The sequence below is a fragment of the Serinus canaria genome, chromosome Z (genome assembly GCF_022539315.1).
Source record: "Serinus canaria isolate serCan28SL12 chromosome Z, serCan2020, whole genome shotgun sequence".
Classification (NCBI taxonomy): Eukaryota; Metazoa; Chordata; class Aves; order Passeriformes; family Fringillidae; genus Serinus; species Serinus canaria.
The window spans coordinates 11701615-11724464 of NC_066343.1; the positions used below are offsets into that span (position 1 = coordinate 11701615).

The following is a 22850-nucleotide window of genomic DNA, read 5'->3' on the forward strand; positions in this document are numbered from 1 at the left end:
GAAACTGAAGGTTAAATTTTGTCTACTCAAAAGAAACCAACCAGACCACAAGTTTTGATGAACATTGAGTCTCCACAAAGATAGGTATTAACAAAGAAGTAAATTCTAACTAAATAATGTCAATAGGAAAATTATATAGAATTTAAAAATCTCAGGCTAGCTGAAATTTCATGTAACTGTGCAAGTACCAACAAATTTACTTATGTTTTTCATTGCTTGAATGGGGGTAATTTGCATCAAATTATAGGAATTAATTAAAGGAGGTCTTGTTCCTGTGGGAAAAAAACCATCAGATCTGTGTTCACATTTCAGAAATCCTTGGGTAGCTCAACATGGATCACACTCCTGTGAGGATGTTAACAAGGACACTTGCCAAGGCAAGTTTGGCAGGATGACATTCCCCCAGAGTCCAGGCAGGAATATTCCAGCAATTACAGAAACTGACCCCACCTCAAGATAATGACTTATTCCCTCCTTTCTAAAATATACAGGGAAATAAGAACTGCTATTAATTCTTGGTGGTATATTTCCACTTCCTGATGTTCCTGGGGCAACAATACAGCAAAAAGAAAATTTGCTTTTCAGCATTGCTAAACTTTTTATTTACTTTCTTCACCTGAGTTCAATCCAGTTGCATGGTCTAGTGCCCATGTCAAACTGAAAAGATTCAGGGAAAGCCACTCATTCCTGGAGTGCTGAGGAGGCAATTTTTACTTCAGCACAAGCTGGACAAAAAGCCCCTGACTTCTTTTTCTTTCTCCCCAGTGTTCAGCAAAGCCTTGTGACATATTCATGCCAAGCTGTACAAGCCTCAGAGAAGCCAAGGCCACTTGTTTAATGAATGCTGACTATGCAAGTATTGGCTCCATAACCTTTCTGCTCTACTTTTATGAAGCAGCTGATGTTAAAACATGAATTTGAAGCAATGTGTGCTGCTGCTCTTGCTGTTTCCCTGTTTAAAAATTAAAGGGAGCTCATAAATTCATAACCATTTATGAGAGAGGCTGCTACAGAAATGCAATCAGTTTCAATTTGCAGTGTGGGGCTTCCCTCTTGCAGGTACAGAGCAGAGGGAGATCTTGCTCCAAAAAGTGACCCTTCTGCTGTGCTGGGGACTTTTTCAGTGGGCACAGAGGGGGTCAGAAATGTTATGTGAAAATAGCCTGCAGATTTTCCAGAGGAGGAATATATATTTTTTCCAAACATTCTTTCCTCCCTATATAAAACCCCTGTCCTGGACTACTGTTGATCCTTCAGTTTTTCTAGATCATGTCATTTTGTGTGCTCTGTTTTATACTGTAATACTGCATTTATGAAAGAAGGAGATAATGTGCTTAGTTTAATGGGAATGGGAATTTTAACCTTGAACTGTAAATCTCATAATGCAGTAAACAAAGGCTTTAAAGTTGTTATTAAAATCTAACAGTTCCATACAAATATTTTCCTCTGAATAACAAACACTTTGTTTCTGCTCACAAATTTCCTTGAAGAAAGAGGCAGCCATATTAGAGCAGACAGAATAACCCAATGGCTGCTTTAATTCTTCCTCTTCCTCTTACTTTTTTTTTTTTTTTTTTTTTTTTGCAAGGTAATCAGAAATAAACCTGAACAAAATAAGCTATATGCCAAAACTTCATCTCTCCATCATGTGTTTTTGTATTTATGTGAGGAAAAACATGAGCTGCCTGAAATATTGTATTGTGACTTCAGCTATCACCTGCATTATCGTATTAATGCTTGTGAGATGCTGAGCTTCAAAATCCATGTTTATATCAATACCCATTCTATTTTTATGATGTCTCAGGAGCTGAAATTACATTCTTTAGGAAGAATCTGACAATAATTATGCTAGCTGCTATGCATTCTGCTGTGAGGTGGAGTCCCTACTTCAGCAGAAGTGTCTGCCTGGCTGTGAGGGACCAGTCTGTGGTGTGGAAGAGTGAGTTCAGCTAACACATCAAAAAAGCATAAAATTACCTGTCTCATTTACAGTTAATCTCTGGAAATTATTCTTTTCAGGCTTTAAAGTGCTAACCAAGATTTTTTATGTGACACTGCTACACTGTGCTCAAAGATAAAGCTAGTTATATGTAATGCATGCTTTATGAAGGAAAAAAAATGAAATAAAATGCCTGAATATGCCAAAATGGAAAAGAACATAATATTTCCTCATGCAAGACATGAAAATATAAACTGCCTTTAAAATGTGCTGAGCATTTTTTATTTGCTTGGTTGGTTCTTTTTGTTATTTTTCATTGTATTTCAAATTGGAGATTGAAACAAAAAAACAACCACTTAATGCCTTTGATCAAATCATGCTTTGGAAGTGGACCCTGGATTAATGGGTTTAGGAATGTCCTGCTAAATTACAAACATCTGTAATGATCCTCCAAGGACAAACAGGGCTCTGTGGTTCAATGAGTGGGTAATGAAATTGCTGTGTAGCCGTCCTTATCAGCCAGCAAAAGTTTGCTGGTGCTGCAGGACAAGCTGCCCCAAAGTGCTGGAAAACCACTTCTGGCTTATCACTGTAATTTCCCCTATGTGTTCATAAAAACCTCCTATGTAATATTTATATCCACTTTTTAAGAGCAGACTAATTAGAGCCTGTCGCTTTGCCTTTTGTTAATGAAATCTCATACACAGCTTGACATTACTGAGAATACCAATGGTTTTAGCAAGTGTGCCTTTCAAATCCTGGCTGTAATGGATATCTTGGTGGAATATCTTCCCCTTCAAGATTTGTTTGATAAAATTAAGTCTGGGTTCAAAATGAATGTGATTTATCTATCACTGTGCACTTACTGTCCCTCTTGATCAATGCAATCGTTTTTATGCTTTCAAATATGAACAGTCTTAAATCAAATCAAGACATTACTCCTTACAAAGTTATTTCTGAAGACAAATACTTTAAAAGCTGGATAAAGTCTCTTAAAAATGTTTAAAATATTTATACATAATTTCATTGTCTAATCTGATCAAAACTAGAAACATGGGACTATAGTTTGGACAGACAACTTTTGTTTCTTCATGAACAGTTTAATTCAAAGAAGAATAGATCTTTGGGAGAGAACATTCTAATTCACTATTCTTAAAGAATAGTTTGAAAAAAAATTAGATATTTTGAGTTAGCTGTAGCTGATCTTGATCCCTGAATCTTTTGAGAGCCCCTCATATCTGTCCCTTTAAATGAAAATGTAAATCTCAGATTTCATCCATGTATAGGTGAAATGACCTTTACAGGACAGATTTTTAAGGTGGGATTATAATCTGAAAATTAGGGTGGTTTCATTGCAGACCAAATTAACTCCAGCCTCCACACACTGCAGAGGTTTTTTTGGAAGGCTGCAGGAGACCTTTCCTGTCCTTGGCACCCCACAAATCCTTGGGTCTGCCCTCCCAGCTGAGTCCCAGTGATGTTAAATGGTGATGTGGACCTGAGGGATGACCCACAAATGTTAAGGAAATGCTCTAGACAACAAGAAAATGCAAGAATTGTTCACTGAGGAAACACTTTGACTCCAAACCTATGGTTTTAGTGTGGCAAAAAACCAGATGAGTATTTGTACCCATCTTACTGCCTTTTCTTCTCTGATTGAAATGTCTAAAAATGGAGTTTCCATTTCCTTTCTTTCCTCTTTTTTGTCAACTTGAGGCTCCATTAATGCGGAAAAATTTGCAGAATAAGTCAGAATATATATTTATAACCTGGGTAAACTAGACAATACTATTGATCAAGACACAAGGATGAGTATAAGCAAAACATGTAGCAAGTTGTTAAGTGGCAAATCTGCTTTGAGATATTGGTCTATGTCATTGTAGTTTCTTCAATTTACATCAGACAGGAGTATTCCTCCTCTGTATAAATCACTATTTTTCTAGATAAACTTATTTTTCTTCATACTAACTCTAAAAAAGCAAGAGAACATACATATCCGTAAAAGGGGGAAAAACACCTACTGAAAATTGGGATCATGTATTTTGGTCACAGAATAAATAATATATTATTCAAGCATTCTGCATATCATTCAAGACAGTGGATATCTAATTATACCTAACCTCCTACCAGCGAAACTTGCAAAAAAGCTTCTGTAAACAGAGATGAGGATGCAATTTATTTATCACTTTCATTCTCTCACCTGTGTGTTGCTGACCACATACATACCAACTTAATGAGTTAAGGGGAAAAGAAGAATTGAAGGATTACATCTCTGATCTAAGCAGTGAATGCGGAACTAGTGTAGATACAAACCAGTTAAAAGAAAAATAAAACCAAACCAAAACACCACACCAAACTTCATATATAATTTGAAAAGTTTTTAAAAATATCTGAGTAGACTGAGGTTGACTGGTGATAATGGAATCTATCATACTGCTTGTGTTAGCAGTATAAACAGATTTTTTTTAAAAAACTTTTATCTTTTAGTATAGATGTTTTTAAACTTTGGATTTTATTGCTGTTTTGCTGAAGGTCTGGATGTGTCCCAATATGTCCATCACAGAGCATGGCCTGACTTTATGACTGGTTAACCTGACATAAAAAGGAAGATTCAGTAGATGTGCCAACTACAAATGGAAAGTCAAAATCAGGAAAAGCTCCTCAGAGGATGAGATACAGCCAGAAGAGAACATAAAAAGTGACAAGATGTCATTCTCAGAGTACTTAAGTAAGAGGAGGAAGATGAGGTCTGATAATAAATAAATAAAAAGGCTGAAGTTTTGAGATCCTTTCACCACTGGTTTGTTACTGTTTTAACTGTAAATATAGGTATCCTTTATTTACATATGTATTTACATATACATTATAGATACAAAAATATATAAAGTAGGTATGCAATTCATACAGGCTCATCTATAGACCTGGGAAATTATCACAGTAATGTAAATATTTAGAGGACTGACAAACCAGCTCTGTCTCAAACCTCAAAGCAGCATTCTGCAGAGCTGATGTTCACTAATGATGAGCAGCGGTTGGATCTAAATCATTGTCAGGCATTCTCATTGCTTATGCAAAAAAATAACCTTTAAAAAGCTTAAATAAACTTTTTTTTTTTTTGTGTATACAATGACATGGTGCTGATGAATGCAGGGAGTACTGGTGGTGAAAGTCCCTGATGGTTTCAGCAGCCAAGCTCTGGGTGATGAAGCCTGGAGTAGAGTGGGTGACCTTCTGCCCTTCTCTTCTCTCTCCTTCTCCATCAGACTCCATCCCAGAATAAAAGGGAACAATCACATCTGCTCTCAGAACAGTTAATCAGGAACTGAAGACCTGGATTTTTTCTAGTTTCAATACACAACTGCCCCATGTGCTCAGCTTACTTTATGGTTGAAGAATTTCACATTTCCTCTGAATGACTGCACCACCTCTCCCTTTGCCCATTCACCTTTAAGCATTAATATGCATTCATGCAGGGAAGATGGAGAGAGACAATTGCCAAGGACTGGGGCACTGGGAATGGCTCCCAGTGCCAGAGGGCAGGGCTGGGTGGGATCTTGGGAACTAGGAATTGTTCCCTGGCAGGGTGGGCAGGCCCTGGCACAGGGTGCCCAGAGCAGCTGGGGCTGCCCCTGGATCCCTGGCAGTGCCCAAGGCCAGGCTGGACATTGGGGCTTGGAGCAGCCTGGGACACATGTGGGATACATGTCCTGGTCCATGGCTGGGTGTTTGGAGCTGGATGGGCTTTAAAGTCCCTTCCAAGCCATTCTGTGATGATTCTATGAGACATCCATCCCACCATAATCATGCAATTTATGTCTGTTTTGAAGCCAAGCATGACAATTGTGTCATTTTTAGTCTAAAACTAATACATGAATGCAGCTATCCTCTGATTTGGATACAGTTCCTGCTAATGAGATCAGCTAATAATGGGGCTTAGACAATTAGCACAAGTAATGAGGTAGTAGGTGATCAGTCTGCAGGGCAAAAGGTCTGGCAAGATGCTGCTTAAAAGAGCTCTTTTTTTTAATGGAAGGCTGTGGTGACATGATATTGGAAATCAGACCATTTAAGACCCAGGCAGCAAGAGAGGAAATATGCAAGATGTATTTTGATGATAACAAGGCTTTTTACTCTGTTGTAAACCTATATTCATGTTTGAAAAAATACTCACATAATTATGAGAGATTATGTTTCTATGACTGTAGAAACATACAGTTTTAGAAATGATGTAAAAGTGATCAGAAAACCATCATTATAATCACCATAAATCCTTTATATTTCACAAGGAAGTAAACATCTTGTGATTGTGTAAAAATCAGCAATATTTTAATTATTTAGAAGGAACCATGTTCACTTCTAAATTTATATTTGGATCAATCTGATATAGATTAAAATGTCCCTGGAGAATGGACTTGAGTTCAAAAGAGATTAAAAATAGACAAAATTCAATAGACATCCTACTGAAAAAAAAAAAAGTTTCATATTATAGTTAATGACCACCTGAGGGTGACCTAACAAAGGCATAAAGTTGCAAAAAAGCAATTGTCATATGGGGTACAGTGTAGCCTACAAGATTAGGGAAGTAATTGTTCCATTCAGCTTTGGCAAAGTCCCTTTGGTGCTCTGTATCCTTTCAGATGCCAGACTTCAAGGGTTTAGCTTTATAAGCCTGGATATCTTTCCTGGAAGAGAACTTTGGATTACTCTCCAATCAGCAAAAATCTGAAGCCCTCCTCCAGCCCCAGAGGGTTTTTCCCTGTGCTGTTAAAGACATGCAACTGAGCAGATTATTTTGTAATGTCATGTTCACAGAGATTTATTGGTGCCTCTGGTTTGGCAGCACCAAACCAGCACAGTCAGGTGACATTGGAGAATACATTAACAGTGATAACTCCTGCTCATGATGAGTAGCAGATGCTTTGTTTTGCCCCATGAACAAGGGGTTGTTTGTGAATATAAATATAAAATAGCTTCTTTTGACGTTGACAGCAGTGTGTTTTAAACCCTCAATTTAAGAGTTGCGCTTTTCTGTTGTTGGTTTTTTGGCCTTGCTTTCTGTCTCCTTTTCAACGTCCTGGTGTGCATCCACCCAATTTTGAAGCCTAGATGAATAATTGCACTAATTACTGCATGGCTGAGTGCTTACTACAGACACTCTCATAGCACTTGCAAAGCCTTGCAATTCTTCCCTTCAACTGGGCAACTCATTAATTCAGTCCAATTTCATTAAAGCCTCTACCACTTCACTTGAGAATTATCAAGACAGAATGACTCTGTCTGCCCATAAAGTTTCTTTCAGCTACAGGGTACAAGGAATTGAATTAGGTAACAAGTCTGAAGTCTTATGTAGAGTTGAATACAGTCAAATAATCCCACCTGTAAGTGAAAGGAGGAATAATTCCATGAGAAGGAAAGAAGAAGAAACAAATAATGGGGCACTGGTGGCGGAGAACAAGTTGTCCTTGTCTAGCTCACGTTCATGTAACTGACATGTTTAGAGTTTTGGGTGTGAAGGAGAAGACATTCTTGACCTTAACAGCTGTACAGCTTTTTGTAAACTGATGATTTCTGCAATATTTAGAAGCATGTAACACATACTCAGAAAAACATCATTTTGTTCTCTGTATCGTTACTCACAACTGATTTAATGTGAAATTAGCCTCTAACAAAAGTGGGAAGTATGAGTTTCTCCTAGAAAGAGAATTCATGGGAAAAGACCCATACTTAAAAGTACTTTTCACTATCCCAGCTTGCTCCAACCTGGCCTTGGACACTTCCAGAGATTCGGAGGCAGTCAGAGCTGCTCTGGACACCCTGTGCCAGGGCCTGCCCACCCTCCCAAGGAAGAATTTATTCCCATTATCCCACCTAACCCTGCCATCTGGCAGTGGGCAGCCATTCCCCCTTATCTTGAATCACTTGATATCCCCTGTGCTGCAGTGGGGATGTGTGTAGGTGTGAGCATCATACTTTGGAGCCCCGTAAAGTTTTCATTCTGTGTTTCCATGGCTTTTGTGAAGCCAGAATTGCCACAAATTTTGCAAGCTTTTTTTCTTTTTCCTTGTAAGCTTCTAAATTTAAAGTCTTTGAATCATACGAATTTTCCCTCTTTTGCCTTCACACTTTTGTAGGATGAGTCACTGTTTTAACTTCTTCAGGGAAATCCATAATGAATCCAAAATCCTGAGTGGATGACAGCATCATGTGCTCCCTCTGTGTAGGTGTAACTGATGGCCCAGGTGCAAGTGAGCTGCTGCCTCTGACTCAGTTCCATACTCAACCAATTTCTTAATTTATTTGGCAGCTTTTCTAGGACCATTTTTACTCAAATATTTTATAACTCACTTTCTGTCAGCCTTACAAGTGTTAGAGCTCAATAAATGGGAAGAATAATCAGTGTGTGTTCAAAGACAACTGAATTAATTTAGGCACCATTTGCTGTACACAAAACAGTCAGGCGACAGAATTTATCAGTTAGAATGTGCAATAAATTTTTGGAAATGATTGGTTACATAAATCATTTAGTGAATCATGAATGTGTGTGTGCAAAAAATCAAACGTGTTGCTGCCTGGGCTGAGTCCTTGTTTCTGTGTAGCTTAGTTTGGTCTGCTGTGAATAATTTTTAATATTCTGACTTAAGGTGCTGAGTGAATAATTCAGTAAAGTTTATTTTATCTTAAAAGGCAGTTATAACCATCCTCAATTAAAATTTCTAATTGGCTGCAGTGGCTATAAAATAATTGCCCCCTGAAATTCTCTTATCACATGCTTAGGGTTTGAAGGTGCATTTTTTTCATTTGTCCTTTCACTTTATTCATTTCATACAGGAAAAAAATGATTTTTATTTCACTCAGCTGTTGCTGGACCTGAGACACATAAGTTCAAATTTTCAAAGGCAGGAAGAGTTTAGTGGCTGACTGCCTTTGTGATTTTCTTCCCCTTTTTTCATCCCATAACCCGTGGTTACTTATTAAATTCTGTCAGTCTGGGTAGGAGGGCATTTATCTGAGTCCATTATTTACTACTCTTTCCAGCAGACCTGAAACTCAGAGGTCTCCTGCTGCTCCTCAGGGTGGGAGGGAAGCATTTCCTCACTCCCTCAGCTCTGCTCTGCAGTTCCTCTACGTGATGGAAGGAGGAATGTCTCTCTGTCTCTCTGTCTCTATGTCTCTCTGTCTCTCTGTCTCTCTGTCTCTAATTCCACCATGCCCACAATCTCAGAAAATAATGATTTTCAACAAGCACTGCTTTAAATTGAGCCTGTGTGGTTTGGGTTTTGGTTTTTTTGGGGTTTTTTTTTGTGGTTTTTTTTTTTTTTTTTTTTTTTGTTATCACCACCATTAAAAAATGAAGTGAAATTTTTAAAAGGAAGTTGAGAGTGTCAGATATGCCTCTTAATCACAGAATTCCTGGTAGAACAAGGAGGATCAGCAGGAGCCTCACCAACAGTTTCCAGTTTTCCCACATGCCAACATGACAGTAAAATAAAGCTGTCACCCAAGTGCAAATGAAAAAAATGAAAATCAAAGAACTGGGAATTAAAAATTATACTCCATTTGAATAAGGACTGGTGGCCAGGTGGAAACTCTTTTATTGTTTTTGGTAGGGAACTTGTCTATCCGTATCGATGCTGTTCCCATTGCCTGTTTTCCTGTACTGCATTGTCTCTCCATTTTTGAGATCCCTTCAGATGAAACCACTAAAAGCTTTTAATAGAGTTGTTTTCTTATCCATGGTAGAAATTTAGAAAACCAAGCAGGAAAGTAGGAAATTTTCATCCTAAGAACTTTATGTAGGAAAACAGAGTGTACAAAATTGCAATGCAGCATAAATATCTATCATATCTTCTGAATAAGTACATTGTAAAGCTAATGTTAGTAAAAGAGCAAAATTTAACAAGGCATCAGAGAGAAAAAAACCCAAAACTGAAGCAAAGCTTTTTCTTGCTATCACTGGAACAACTAAAATATAAGAGATGTCCTAAATATGTATCCAGTCTGCTTCTAAAATTACCTGAGATGGTGAGTGTTGGAAGTATTTAAAATATAATTTATTCTTCTAAGCATGTTTCTAAATTCCAACCAAGATTAATACTGAGAGAGTAAATATTCATTTTGTAGACAGATGGGACCAAAGGAGGCAATTAATAGCTCTTCCTGCTATGTGGACTTCATTCTACTGCTATCTGTTAATGCTGCCAGAAAGTTCCTTCATTAATCATGGAATCCTTTCCTCTTTAATAGAGACACTGTCCAGTGGGGGCTTGTGACAGCTTAATGAAAAATTCCTCTTTACATATTTAGATGAAAAACCTGATGTCTTTTTTTCCCCCCCCTTCATACTGGTTCTTTTTGTGGTGCTTTTCTGTAAGACCCAATGCCATAAATTACACTTGTCCTATAAAACCATCAATCCAATAATTTGCCTTCTCTGTGCTCCTCACTGTAATCCATAATTTATATGAGGCTCCCTGACATCAGAGAGATCACATTTTGAAGCGATTCAGAATCACCCCTCACTTCATCACTCTTGATTTCAGGACAACTTTTGGTTTTCCAGATTTTTTGGGACAGCAGGGGTCTAGCTGGCACCAAAATGAGCCGTGGCTCTCAGAATGTTCCGTCCTGTGGGAGGAGAGAAATCCCTGTGAGCCCCTGAAAGTTATGCTGAGTGATTGATAGCACCCCTTTGTGTTTAATAACAGCTTTTTCTTCCAGGTGACACCTTAGCTTAATTTTCACAAATAACTTCTTTATTCTGTACTCTACTCCCAAGACATCACAGCTATATTTCACATCACCACCCAAGTGGCCAGTAAAAGACAAAGGCTTTTATGACTCTTTTAAAATTATTTTTAATTTTTTATTTTTTGGTAAAGGAAGCAAGTGTACCCCCACAGAGTTATTTAACTTGGTTCCTTCCCTGGTGCCTGTGAAATGTGATGTACCAAATCTGCCTCTTCTGCAGCTTGAAAATTTGCATCCAAGCATTTGTTCTTTTTTTTTCTTTTTTTTTGTCAATTTCCACAGTGCTCAGGCAGAGCAACTCTTCTGTCCTTGGTGATATTGGACAGTGCAGGGTGGTGATAAAAACACAACAACAGGCTTTTCCTTTTCTAGAAGCAGTCACACGTCCTACAGAAGTAAAGTGATCAGATTCCTCACAGAGCATTAATTCCAAGGCAGTGCTCTGACATCAGCAGCCCCAGTAGCTCACGGGGCTACAAGTGGTGTGCTCAGGGGGAGAAATATCCTGTCTTTCCAAGGCATTCTCATCCCAGGAAATGGAGATTCCATGGAGATGGCATGGCTGAAGTCATGTCCCATCAGATCACAATTTTTTTACTTTGACTTTAAATATCCTCTACCTTGCAAAAAAAAAATCAATATATTTTCATTTAGTTTCATCACATTTTATAAAAAAACCAAATAAAAGCAGAAAACCCCCCACAAACAAAAAAACAGGCAAACAACCCCCCTATCCCCTTACAAACAAGATTATTCATGTTCAGAAATACATAAAGTGATTTATTTATTATTTAGATTCAGACCTTCTATGCTCCCCTATGTGTTTGAACCTGTTATTACCTGGCTCCCTCATACTTAAAAAGAGGCAAATATACTATGCATAATCTACAGAGATGTTGAGTATGTGGTTGCCCTGGAAACAGACAGTTAGTTCAGGAAAAACTTCCTCTTCACCCTCATTTTCTTCATTACTTCTAATGCTCATCAAAATAATATGCTTTTAAGGTTTAACTAAAAGACAAATTGTAAATTAGGTGTATTAAAGCAAATTTTTTTAGGAACTTTGGATGTCTTGTCATCAATTCAAATAAAATGGAGTTTGTGACAATGAGATATCTGACAAAATTGAAGATTGAGTGTCAGGAATGCAAATGAAATTGCATTTTTGTGCCTTTCTTCAGTTTGGGGAAAAATGTCTTTGGCAATTACACAGAGAATGACTTATGCCATTATCTACACTAAAATGGATATATATACATATGTATAATAATAGTGTTACACTATAAGCTGAATTTCTAAATTAAAAGCATCTTCTTGGCCTAATATGTGTTAGTTACCTGATGAAGTCAAGAACTGTCAAGGTCAACCTTTTAATCAATTTTATAGGATCAGGTTCACCTGATGTTTTTAACGCAGTCTAATATTCCATTTTAGGCAGGGTAATTTAAAACTCACTAGTCTAATGAAAAGACTAAATGTTTGTGCTGCTCCAGGAGAATAATTTCACAGTACATTAACAGTGTTTATATTGGAATCAGCTGGAGCACTGCATCTGGCAGGTCAGGGATCCACGGAAATGGATGGGAGCAGAGTTTGGGATGTAACAAATTCCTGGGTCCTTTGGCCTGGCCAGCTCTGAAATCAGCGTGCCCAATGGATCCTGGTTGTGCCTCCTTGCTTTTAGGGAATGGGAGAAAATGTCCCACATGATAGGCAATATCTTTTCCAGAGTGTTCCTGCTGTGATTCCCAGAGGAATTGCCACGGGACTCCACATTTTTGAAAGCTGCTCTCTCTGTTTCATCCAGGAGTTTCACTTAACCTCAACTGACATGCAAATTTGAATCAAATATAAAGGAGGAAAGAATTTTAAATGTTCAAGTGCTCTTGGGAGCCGTCTCAGGTAAAGGAACCCATAAATCTCAGGAATATGCTCCAGTCTCAGGTTATCAGCCTGATTCAGGTGCATCTCCTCAATTCACATCAAGGCTCAATCCCATGGTGAAAATATGATTTCCCTAAGGTGAAAGAGAGACTAACAGGAACTGTGCTGCACCTCAATATTTTAGAATATTTTAAATAAAAATATTTTAAATAAAATATTTTACAGATATTTTAGGATTGTTCTGTGAAAGAGGGGAGGCATTTAAAGGGAAAAGATTGCTGTAGATTGCACAACGACCTATGCCCTGGGCATTTTCTTAAAATACATAAAAATGTTATTCAAATACTTTTTTCTAAACAAAAAAAGGGATTAAACTCATTGAAAAGAGCAAGCCACTCCTACTTTTATCCCAAATGTCCAGCATTTGCCCTTGGAATGGCTTTACTTCTTATCCACCCAAATCAGGTTGGGCTGAAAAACAGAGGAAGTATATAACTTATTTTCAAAAAATACAAGTAAACCAGGTGGAAACAAGAGAAGGAAGAATACATCCATGCATTTTAACTGGCAACAATTGATGCAATAATGTGAAATGATTCTGAAAGTGCAAATGACCTGTGGGATTCCAGCTGAAAAAGATAAATGATTTGTTCAAAGCAGTGGAGAAATTTTCTTGGAAAGAGTGATAGGATGTGGCATCTGGCATGATTCAATGTGGGGGACATCTTTTTAAGCAAAAACAAAAATAAATATCTTTAATGCATGGAATTGGATGCACTAATGGTGCAGGAATTAGGGGCACTTCTGCAAGGATGAGGTCCTGGAGAAACTTTTGAGTGTGACTGCTTTGGAAGTTTTGGGGACAGGAAAAACAGTGAATTCCTGGAGGTTTTCAAGTAAAAAAATTGGCAGTTTAGGACAAAGATTGCACTGCAGGTGTTATAATTGTAAATAGTCATTGCTACAAAGTATTTGTGATTTAATTTCCCCAGTTTCCTGCAGCCACCCAGAAGAGGAGTGAAAACATTTATTTTAAGAATATCCTTTTGCCTGATGCTTTTTGTCCCATAATTCTACTTCAGGCTGTGCTGTGTTCTGCTGAATTCAGTGACCAATTCCTGCTGATTTTTCTTCCTTTGTTATGTGCTTCAGTTTCAATTTTCATTTGCATTTTTATGATTGAAATACTTGCAGAGGGAGTTGAATACATCCAGAAAGCCCACACTGGGAAAACTACAGATTTTAAAGACAGTAAGAATGCTCACTGCTGTCTTCACCTCTGTGGAAACTTCTGTCACTTAACTCTTATCCCATGATTCACTGCTAATTTACAGCTCTGTGATGCTAAGTGTCCCCACTGGGGGTATTAAGTTCACAAATTTTTTGCTGATATTAATTTCAGTGGAAGGTATTGAAGCACTTAGAGGACTGAAGTTGTGATTTTAAGTCATGCTGTTGAATGCAAACCAAATCTTCCTAAAAAATATTGATCTAAAAGGCAACTTTAAACTTTTTGATGGTTTGGTTTTTTTAATCTTTGAGTTAATCCTTTGTGTTTTCTCAGTGCATTCCCATTTGATTTACTCCTGAGGAGAAAACAGAGCACAGGTGTCAAACTATGCCATGAAGTATTTAATGAAATTAAACTAATTTATCAAATTAAGAGAAGTTAAATATCACTAAAAGTCTTTATGAAAAGAGGTCAAATTGCCACCACTGCATAAGTTACTGCACAGCTGTTAAAACTGCAAATAAAATAAGCTGCTGCAATAGACCTTGAAGAAATATTTCCAGGAAAGCATGAGATGCCAGAAAGAGATGGGGTGTAAGAATGTCAGAGGTGAAATAAGAAAGCAAATTAAAATTTTTATTGTAAATGAGTAGCAGCCTTCAGATGTTAATAAGCAGGAATGGACAATGCAGAGGAAAAAATAAAAGCAGTATCTGTGCTGGAATTTTAAAGAGAAATGTGATCAGAACGTTGTAAAGAACGGGGCAGAGATAATGTGATGAGAATTTACAAAGCCAATATAAATTAAATGTGTGATCTTTGGACAAAGCAAATGTGCTGTCACATGAACCTTGAGGAGAACTCTTGGAGCAGCTTTCTCACATTTTGGAAAAGGCAAAAAAACAAAATCAAATCCATCACATTCTTTTGATTGCATGGTTTAAAGGGAGAAGAGATGTGCTCTGTTCAGGTGGTTTGTTACCTATCAAACAGCAATTCCTTGAGATATTGCTGAGCAAGAAATGATTGACAGTCCTTCAGTGTTTATTACTTTAAAAAAACTATCAGAATATATGGTGTAGAAATAAAGCTTGTGAATAAAATATCAAGGAGAATGAGGAAAGGAAGAAAACAAAACAAGACCCATGAATACCACTAAAAGAGTTTGCACTTTCCCCTAAGCACCTCTAAACATGAACCTGAAGTCTCTTTCTGAGTTCCTGTTTCCCAGACTCCTCCCACTGGACCTTAGTCCAATTTTTTTTAAGAAAATCCATGTCACTGTTAACTCTGAGTGCATTCCATTTGCAGGATGGGGAAAAAAAAATAAAGAAAACCCATGGTCTGAAGAGGAGATACAAGCAGTGAAAGAAAGAAATACTGCATCATGAACTGAATAGATAAATTATACATGTGACTGGTATTCACACTGAGATTCTCTAAAATATTGCTACTGCTATTGAATTTATATTAAAGCCCTTTCACAACACCACAGAGGCCTCAGTGTGAACCTCTTGTGCTCATGATTCCTGAGAGAACATGATTTGGGGTCCACAGTGATGCAAATTAGAGTGGCACTTGGTAAAACAGCAAGATTTGGCTTTTTATGAAAAAAAGGGAGGTCAGGTTGAGAGGTGGCCTGAAGCAATGAATTTCACTGGGAGCCTGAAGCACAGCAGTGCTTTGCCAGCACAAATTCTGCTGCTGAGAACCAGCCCCTCAATGGCTCAGCTTGCTTCCAACATTTTTGTGTTCCTTTACAGCTGAAAAGGGAAATCTTGAAATGATCAGATCAGGATAATTCTTGCAAGATCCTCCAGGCAGACCTGACAGCTGGTAAAAATTCCAGCTTTCTGCTGCAACTCTGGATCCAGAATTTTGCCTTTATGTGACTATAACACTTAGAGTGAGGCAACCCTCTTGCCGCGCTGCTGCGTCGAGTGCACTTCATTCCCCTGAGAGCGGGGGGGAGGCGGCGCCGGCTAGCTGGGAGCACAGCAGCAGCTGGGGGCACTACCTGGATGCGCCGGGGCGTCTGGGCAGCGCCTTCGACAGGGCAGCGATATCGAGAGGAGCGGCAAAAGCGGAGAAGCTTGAGAGAAAAGAGGATCTTATCTTACCTGGTGCACTCCAGAGTTTTATTGTCACATTGTTTTCAGGGGATCCAGGTGGGAAAAGGCAGAGAACAAAGAGCAACAGCAGTATATAAAGGGGGTGGAAGGTACAAGAACCAATGGGGAAAACTGAGGAGGGGAATTGGACATAACTGACACAGGCGAGAACTAATGATATAAGAGCTAGGGAGGGGCTCGGAGCACCTGCCCAATCACCTTGTGAGGAAGGGAGAAGTTTCTGGAGAAATGGGCAGGGCCCCGGGAGATGGACAGGGCCCGGAAGGAGGGGAAAAGCAACAAGAGGGATGGTAACCGTGGAAACGGGGGTGGAGACAAGGGCTTGGCAGTATGCCCAGACTAGGAGGGAACCATTTCAGGGAGAGGGGGAAACCAGGACTGAACCATCAAAATAGGTTTAGGATTACAACTGGGGGAACATTACAAAATGGGGAGAACATTACAAAAAGGGGAGAACAATACAAACAGGGAATATAACACAACTGGAAATTGGATGCACACCACAACACCCTCTCAAATACAATATCAGGGCATTGGCAAGGTCTCAAAGATATTGTGAACATGTGGGGATGTGAGCTTTGAAGTGTGCCCTGTGGCACAGGAAATTGGATGGGGACACCAAAGCAGAGAGCAGTGTTCATTCAGCCAGATATTGTGATAATAAAATGTCATCAGATCTGTAAATAGAGTTAATTTTTCAACCTCAAACCCACATACTATTCCATATATATATACATATACATATACATATACCATATACATATATATATATATAATATGAATTATTAATAATATATAATGAGGGAAAACCTGTAGATATTGTCATATGTATGTTACATAAATTTCCATACACATATACATGGGCACAGATGAATTTAATATCCTGGACAGGCTTTGGATTAACCTGGTCTAGTGGGAGGTCTCCATGCCCATGGCAGGGTGTGGAAAAAGATGAGTTTTAAGATCACTTCCAACCCAAACCATTCTATGGTTCCATGACTTGAGTACATAGAGGCTGTCACCACAAACCTGGGTTTCTTGGACAAAACCATTTCAAAACCACTTCAGAACCATTTCAAAACCATTTTTGTTGTAATTTTCAAGAATCTGAAATAGCTGAATTATGGGAAAAATGTGACAATAGAAAATATATGTGAATTGAGATTCATAATTGCTGCAAATCTACATTATAATACCCAGTGATTCTTGAGCCTTCAATTACCTCAAGAATAAAATTAGATGCTTCAAGTGTTTTCTTTTGTTATGCCAATTTAGAAGTTATTATTTAAACACAGTGTTCCAAGTTATCTGATTATAATTCTTCATCTTGTATTTTTGTCTCTTCTCCCATTCAATTTCACTGCAAGGTAAAAAAAGAAGTTAAGGAAAAAAATAAGAAAGAAAGACTGAAAAAACTTTTTGAGAAAGATTATGTACGGGTCATTCTCCAAGTCCTGTTTGTACAGTTTGAGGAGAATTTTGGTGTTTAAATACAGGTATGAAAAACTATTTTAGGTAAGGTATGAAAAACTATTTTAGTTATTGCAATGTAACTTTGAGTTTGCAGGAATTTTCTGCTACCCCTGCACTAAAATTTTGCATTTGGGGCATCTACAGTGACACCAAACACCCACACTGGGCAGCTGAATTTCTCCCAGGTTTTGCTTATCAAAACCTGCCCAAACAAGCCTAGGGTTTAAACACTGAATTCCAGTAAGAGCTGGCCACAAGGATGCCTGTTTCCTTAGATAAATTATTTCCTTTCTTTGTGTAAACCCTGATTCCTGAGCCACATCTTCATTTTCCCCATCAGAAGCTGTCTTAGGAAATAAACTTTTTAAATTGGGGTGTTGCCGCTGTTGCACTAATTTTTTTGTTGTTGTTGTTTTGTTTTGTTGGGGTATTTTTCTTTGGGTTTTTTTGTGTTTTTCATTGTTGTTGCTGTTGTCTCAGAATCTGACTGGTTTTTTTCAGTGTTCTGGGGCTGACCCAGATGGTCTGGCTGGAATCACCCTCTGGAATTACGCCACACAGTCAGTGTGTGTGACAGCACTCGCTGTGGGATGCAGTGGGCAGAGTTAGCTCACACAAAGAGGAGATGTTCCTGACATAGAATGTGTAAGATTTCTGCAGCACCAACCTCTGCTCCTGCTGAGCAGGTGAGCAAGGCCTGAAAAAAATGTTGATGTCTTTTTATCCAAAGGAATAGAAAACCCCAAGCTGCTCCCCTGGTCTCCTCTGCAATCCTCCCTGGCTCCACTGCACCACTGCTGGAATAAAGCTCTCCCCACATGACTTTATTCTCCATATCCCTGGAAAACAATCCCATGCCAGTCTCTGAAAGGTCCATAACCACATTTGGCCCATTATTCTGCATTATTCATGCACATTTCCCTCGTTTGCTTGTCTCATCCTCAAGCTGCAGTGCAAGGAGCTTAATTCCAGGACTTGACTGTTTCTCTATAAATCTGCTCTTAAACGGATGACTTAACAACTTTGATTGCTTGTTGCAATGCAGCTTATGAAGCATGATATCATTTGGAGTCTCACAGCCCTGGCACAATGGGTGCATAATGTGCTGTAAATCACCTGTGCAAAGCCCTGGAGATAGATAGAAAAATTGCAAGCAGGCATGGGGAGCAGGAGCTTCTCTAACTCCCTCAAGTCTCTCCAGAGGGGTATTTCATTATGTCAGCCCAGGCAACGTGAAGGCTAAGAGCTGAACCATGCAGCTGCTGCCTTCAATTATTCACAGATCCTCTGCAGAACTCATGGAAATCCCTGTGGGAGCACTGCTGTGGTGGCTCTGCTCTCCAGGCTCAGGTTTCCATACCTGGTGGAGCCGTTCAGGTTCCTCAGAACAGATAAATTATTTAATTTTGTGTTCTCTCTCCACACCCTCTGCTGCCTCCTTCCACTCCCTTTGAGAAGGTTGCCTTTGGCAAAATTTCTCTTTTTTTTTGCTAAATTCTCCACATCACCTGAAAGGCAAACAGCAAAAGTGGACACAAGATTTCAAAACATCAAATAATTGATGTTTAAGAAGCCAGTGAATTGTGACCAAACCAGCCTACAATTAAAAAGACCACAACACCACCTTATTAACAAGAAGACTACACAAATTTGGAAAACTGACACATAATTTATGCTATTCTGACTCCTGTGAATTGTGACAGTGTAAAATGTGTCCTGAGCAGAGATCACCCTTAGCCTTTGCTATGCATTCAGACTCCAACTCTAATATTTTAAAGATAAAATCTCTTTATAATCTGCCATTACAAGTACCATTTAAATATCTCCCAAAACTTGCCTTTCAAATAACAAGTAGGAGAAATTTAAAAATTAGTAAAATTTAACATTTATTGTGGACAATATGGTTGAAGTTCTTTATTAAAATGACAAGCCGAGGTTTTCCTCCTGTGCAATTGCTAACCTTCATTTTGGTGAAGAGTTAGGCATTTTTCTCATATTCATTCCTTTTTCTTGAGGACTGAGGGTCATGCATGTGCTTTACAAGCCACACACTCCTTACTCAGAATATTTCTTTGCCTGATTCCTGAGAGAATGAATTTGCAGCAGCAAAGTTGTGGCAATAATGGGAATGATGGGAAATAAATCCAAACATTCCTCAGGGTCTGATGTAGCTGGCCAGGTGAGACTCTTGGCAACAGAGAAACCCAAAGACCTTTCCTTTTAGAAAATGTGATAAAAACAAATGTCAAACACCCACGACTCAAGGTCTTTTCCAGGAATTTCATTCCTTGTCCTTAACTTAGCTTTCCTACTTAAAGAAAAGGCTTCAGACTGTTGTTTAGGCTTTGTTGGTTTTTTTTTGTTTTTTTGTTTGTTTGTTTGTTTGTTTGTTTGTTTTCCTTGTTTATTTAATGATTTGCTTTAATCTGTGGTATGGTGAGTTGCACCATATTTTCTACAAGTTTGGCAAACTTGTGCTCTTAGAAAATGTCTTTTTTTTGCAGGCTGATAGCATGAGTACACCCATCACAGCTGATCTTTCAGGCATCTCTGATTTTAATGTCTTTGGCAATTTTTTAGAGCTATGTGCTTTTCCTTTGAGATGAACAAGGATGTTGGTCCTGACACTGTTCTGCACAGTACCCCAGTAGAATCACTGCTGGTTGTTTTTCTTGTTTGTTGGATCTTTTTTTATATACTTTTTTTTTTTACTTTTTTGTCATGTGTGGCAGTTTGTACTCATGGTCAAAGAAATAATTTTCTACTCACCTTTTCGTTATTTCCATGATCCTTCTGAACTATTTATTGTCATAGTTATGCACTTTTCCTATTTATTTTTTACTTTTCTTTTTTTTCAGCATAAAGGGTTTAAAAGCACATTTACAGACCTATTTTTCACCTGCCTGAACAGCTTGTCCTTATAGCCAACAGTAAATGTCAGAATATATGGAAAATTCTAAGGCAGGTGACACCTTAAAACAGTGCTGGACTATTTATGCCAGGTAGTTTAGCATGTCAGATCAGAAGGAATGTGCCTGCAGGGGAAGGCTCCCCTGGGTTAAGGACAGATAAATGGCACAGACACTCAGTGAGGACAATTTAAGAGATCAAGACTTCTGCTCCTCTTTTACTCTGCAAAACACAACATTATGAGGATGCTGAAGAGTGTGAGATAATCCTGTGGGGGAGTCCTGTAAATTTAATTTTGGCTGAATTACAGCCTTTTTTTTCTTTTTCTTTTTTTTTTTTTAAAGCAGGGTTTATTGCTGAAAGGCCATGGATGCAAAGAAATACACAAACTGATTTTACATTGTATTTCACCCAGAAATATTCTTCAGCACAGTTTATATGGGCTGTCCTTTAAGAGGTTATAAAACCCCTCATGTTCTGTTAATAGAAAATAAATGAAGTGACTGCGAGTATCCCCAGGACTTTGCAGATGCTATCCTTTAATGCAAAGTTAAAAAAATAAATCTTCTTATTCTATGTTCATAAGCCACCTCTAAAGAACTTTCTGGAATACTTTCCCCTTTCTGTCTTTTCTGTGCTTTATTTCAATCCATATTGGGGTTTATATTTTATGTTATGTTATTTTATGTTATTTTATTTTTTATTTTATTTTATTTTATTTATCTTATCTTATTTTATTTTATTTTTTATTTTATTTTATTTTATTTTGTTTTATTTTTAATTTCTTTTATTTTATTTTATTTTCTACTACTTGGGTGTAAAATCCCACAGGTGTGCACTGGCAGAGTTTTTGTGAGCCCTGTATTTCCTCAGCTGTTGTGTGAGCACCAAGGATGGTAGATGGTTCCCTGACTGCTCACAGGTGTTGATCACCAGATTAAATGAAATTCTGCCTGCTGGTGGGGCAGCCCTTTCTCATGCAAGGGTTGGCAGCTCACAGCCTCTTTTCTGCATTTCCACACTGCAGCCTTCAAGCTCCTCAACACCACAAGGCTGATAAATTTTTCACTTCTGAGAGTACCAGTGGTCTAGATTCACTCCTGATACCATGCAAATCTTCACTCAGAAAGGACATCATAAATATTCCTACTTTCTCTAGGTTGTGTTTGTTTGCCTTGCTAGGCATAAATATTATTTTTTTCTGCAAGCCAGGGCGGCTAAAATCTTCAGTCACAATTCCTGGTGCATCACTGCTTGTGTCCATCCCTAGGTATCTCCTGGTCCATCCCTAGGTATCTCCAGGTCTGATGGCTTTTTGACATTTCAATTGCAGCTCCTAAGGAGTTCTCTCATTTCTGATTAATTTGTGCTGATTCAGTTTACCCCTATCATCCCTCCCTTCCCCACATATTGGCTCTTTTTTATCACATCTTCCTGTTCATGAAAATCCATTTATATACCCTAAGGAAATAAAAAAATGTCCCTTTCCTTTCACTTATATTATTGCAAATGCTTTTTTCAGTATGCAGAACTGATTTTCTTGGTCAATGAAATCACTGCCTCTTAGACATGAGATTTATAAAAGCTGTCTCAGACACAGCCATGCTCTGGCTCAGAGGCAGCAGTATTTCTCTGTTTCAGCTGCCTGGGTTTTGGGGTCATCTGGTTGGTTATTATTTATAGTTCCTATTTTTAATTTCTTTGTTGTGTTTTGTTTTGGTTGTTACAGTCTTGAGGTTGCTAAGCCACATTCTCTGCTGGGGTAAACTGTCCCATTTTCATTTAGGTCAGAGAACTCTGTTGATTTATGCAGTATCTGGTCTAATTTCTGTCTTTAGCAGACCAAATGTTCTTGCAGTATGAACTGAGTTTTTCTCTTACTGTGGAATTTACAGATGACTAAAATTGGCTTGGAAACTGCTCATGGTTGATGCCTAATTCTAAGTAATTTTGCTATAAACTTCAATTTATCAAGGGTCTGTACAGTTAACATTTAGAATAGGAAAAATCATTGTAAGTCACAGGTGATTGTGCTGATCTGAGCTACATATATGTTGGTTTTTTTGGTGCATTATTTTCTCATGGAATAAGTGAGGGATAATTAAAATGAGTTACTGAATTATATGACTTACTGCATCTATATTCCTAAATATCAAGCTAAGCATTTGACAGTTGAACTGATATAAAAAGTGTGTCTTTGCTGAAATAAGTTTTCAATATGCTTAAACAAAGGAAGTTTTGTTGGTTGGTTGGTTTGTTTTTCTTGTTTATTGTGGAATATTTTATTTTATTTTATTTTATTTTATTGTCCCTGTTCAGTAGTATGGGAAGCAAAAGAAACAGTTCTCCAATGAGATCTAGGTGGCACCTTACACTTAGATTGAATGCACGGCATTTACTCCCAAATACTACCTAATCTGGGATTCTATTCAACAAATTCTCTTGTAAAAGGGCACAGAGCATAATTGTGGCTAAGGATCAATTTTAAAAATGCCTCTGATATTGCTTCATAACCAGATGTACATCATTTTTT

At 38.1% G+C, this 22850-nt stretch overlaps 1 protein-coding gene across 1 annotated transcript in view; it reads right to left on the reverse strand.

Moving 5' to 3' along the window:
• Window positions 1-22850, reverse strand: part of LOC115484325 (zinc finger protein 239-like) — an 822389-nt gene that overhangs the window by 752356 nt on the left and 47183 nt on the right. The gene's annotated exons all lie outside the window — the stretch shown is intronic.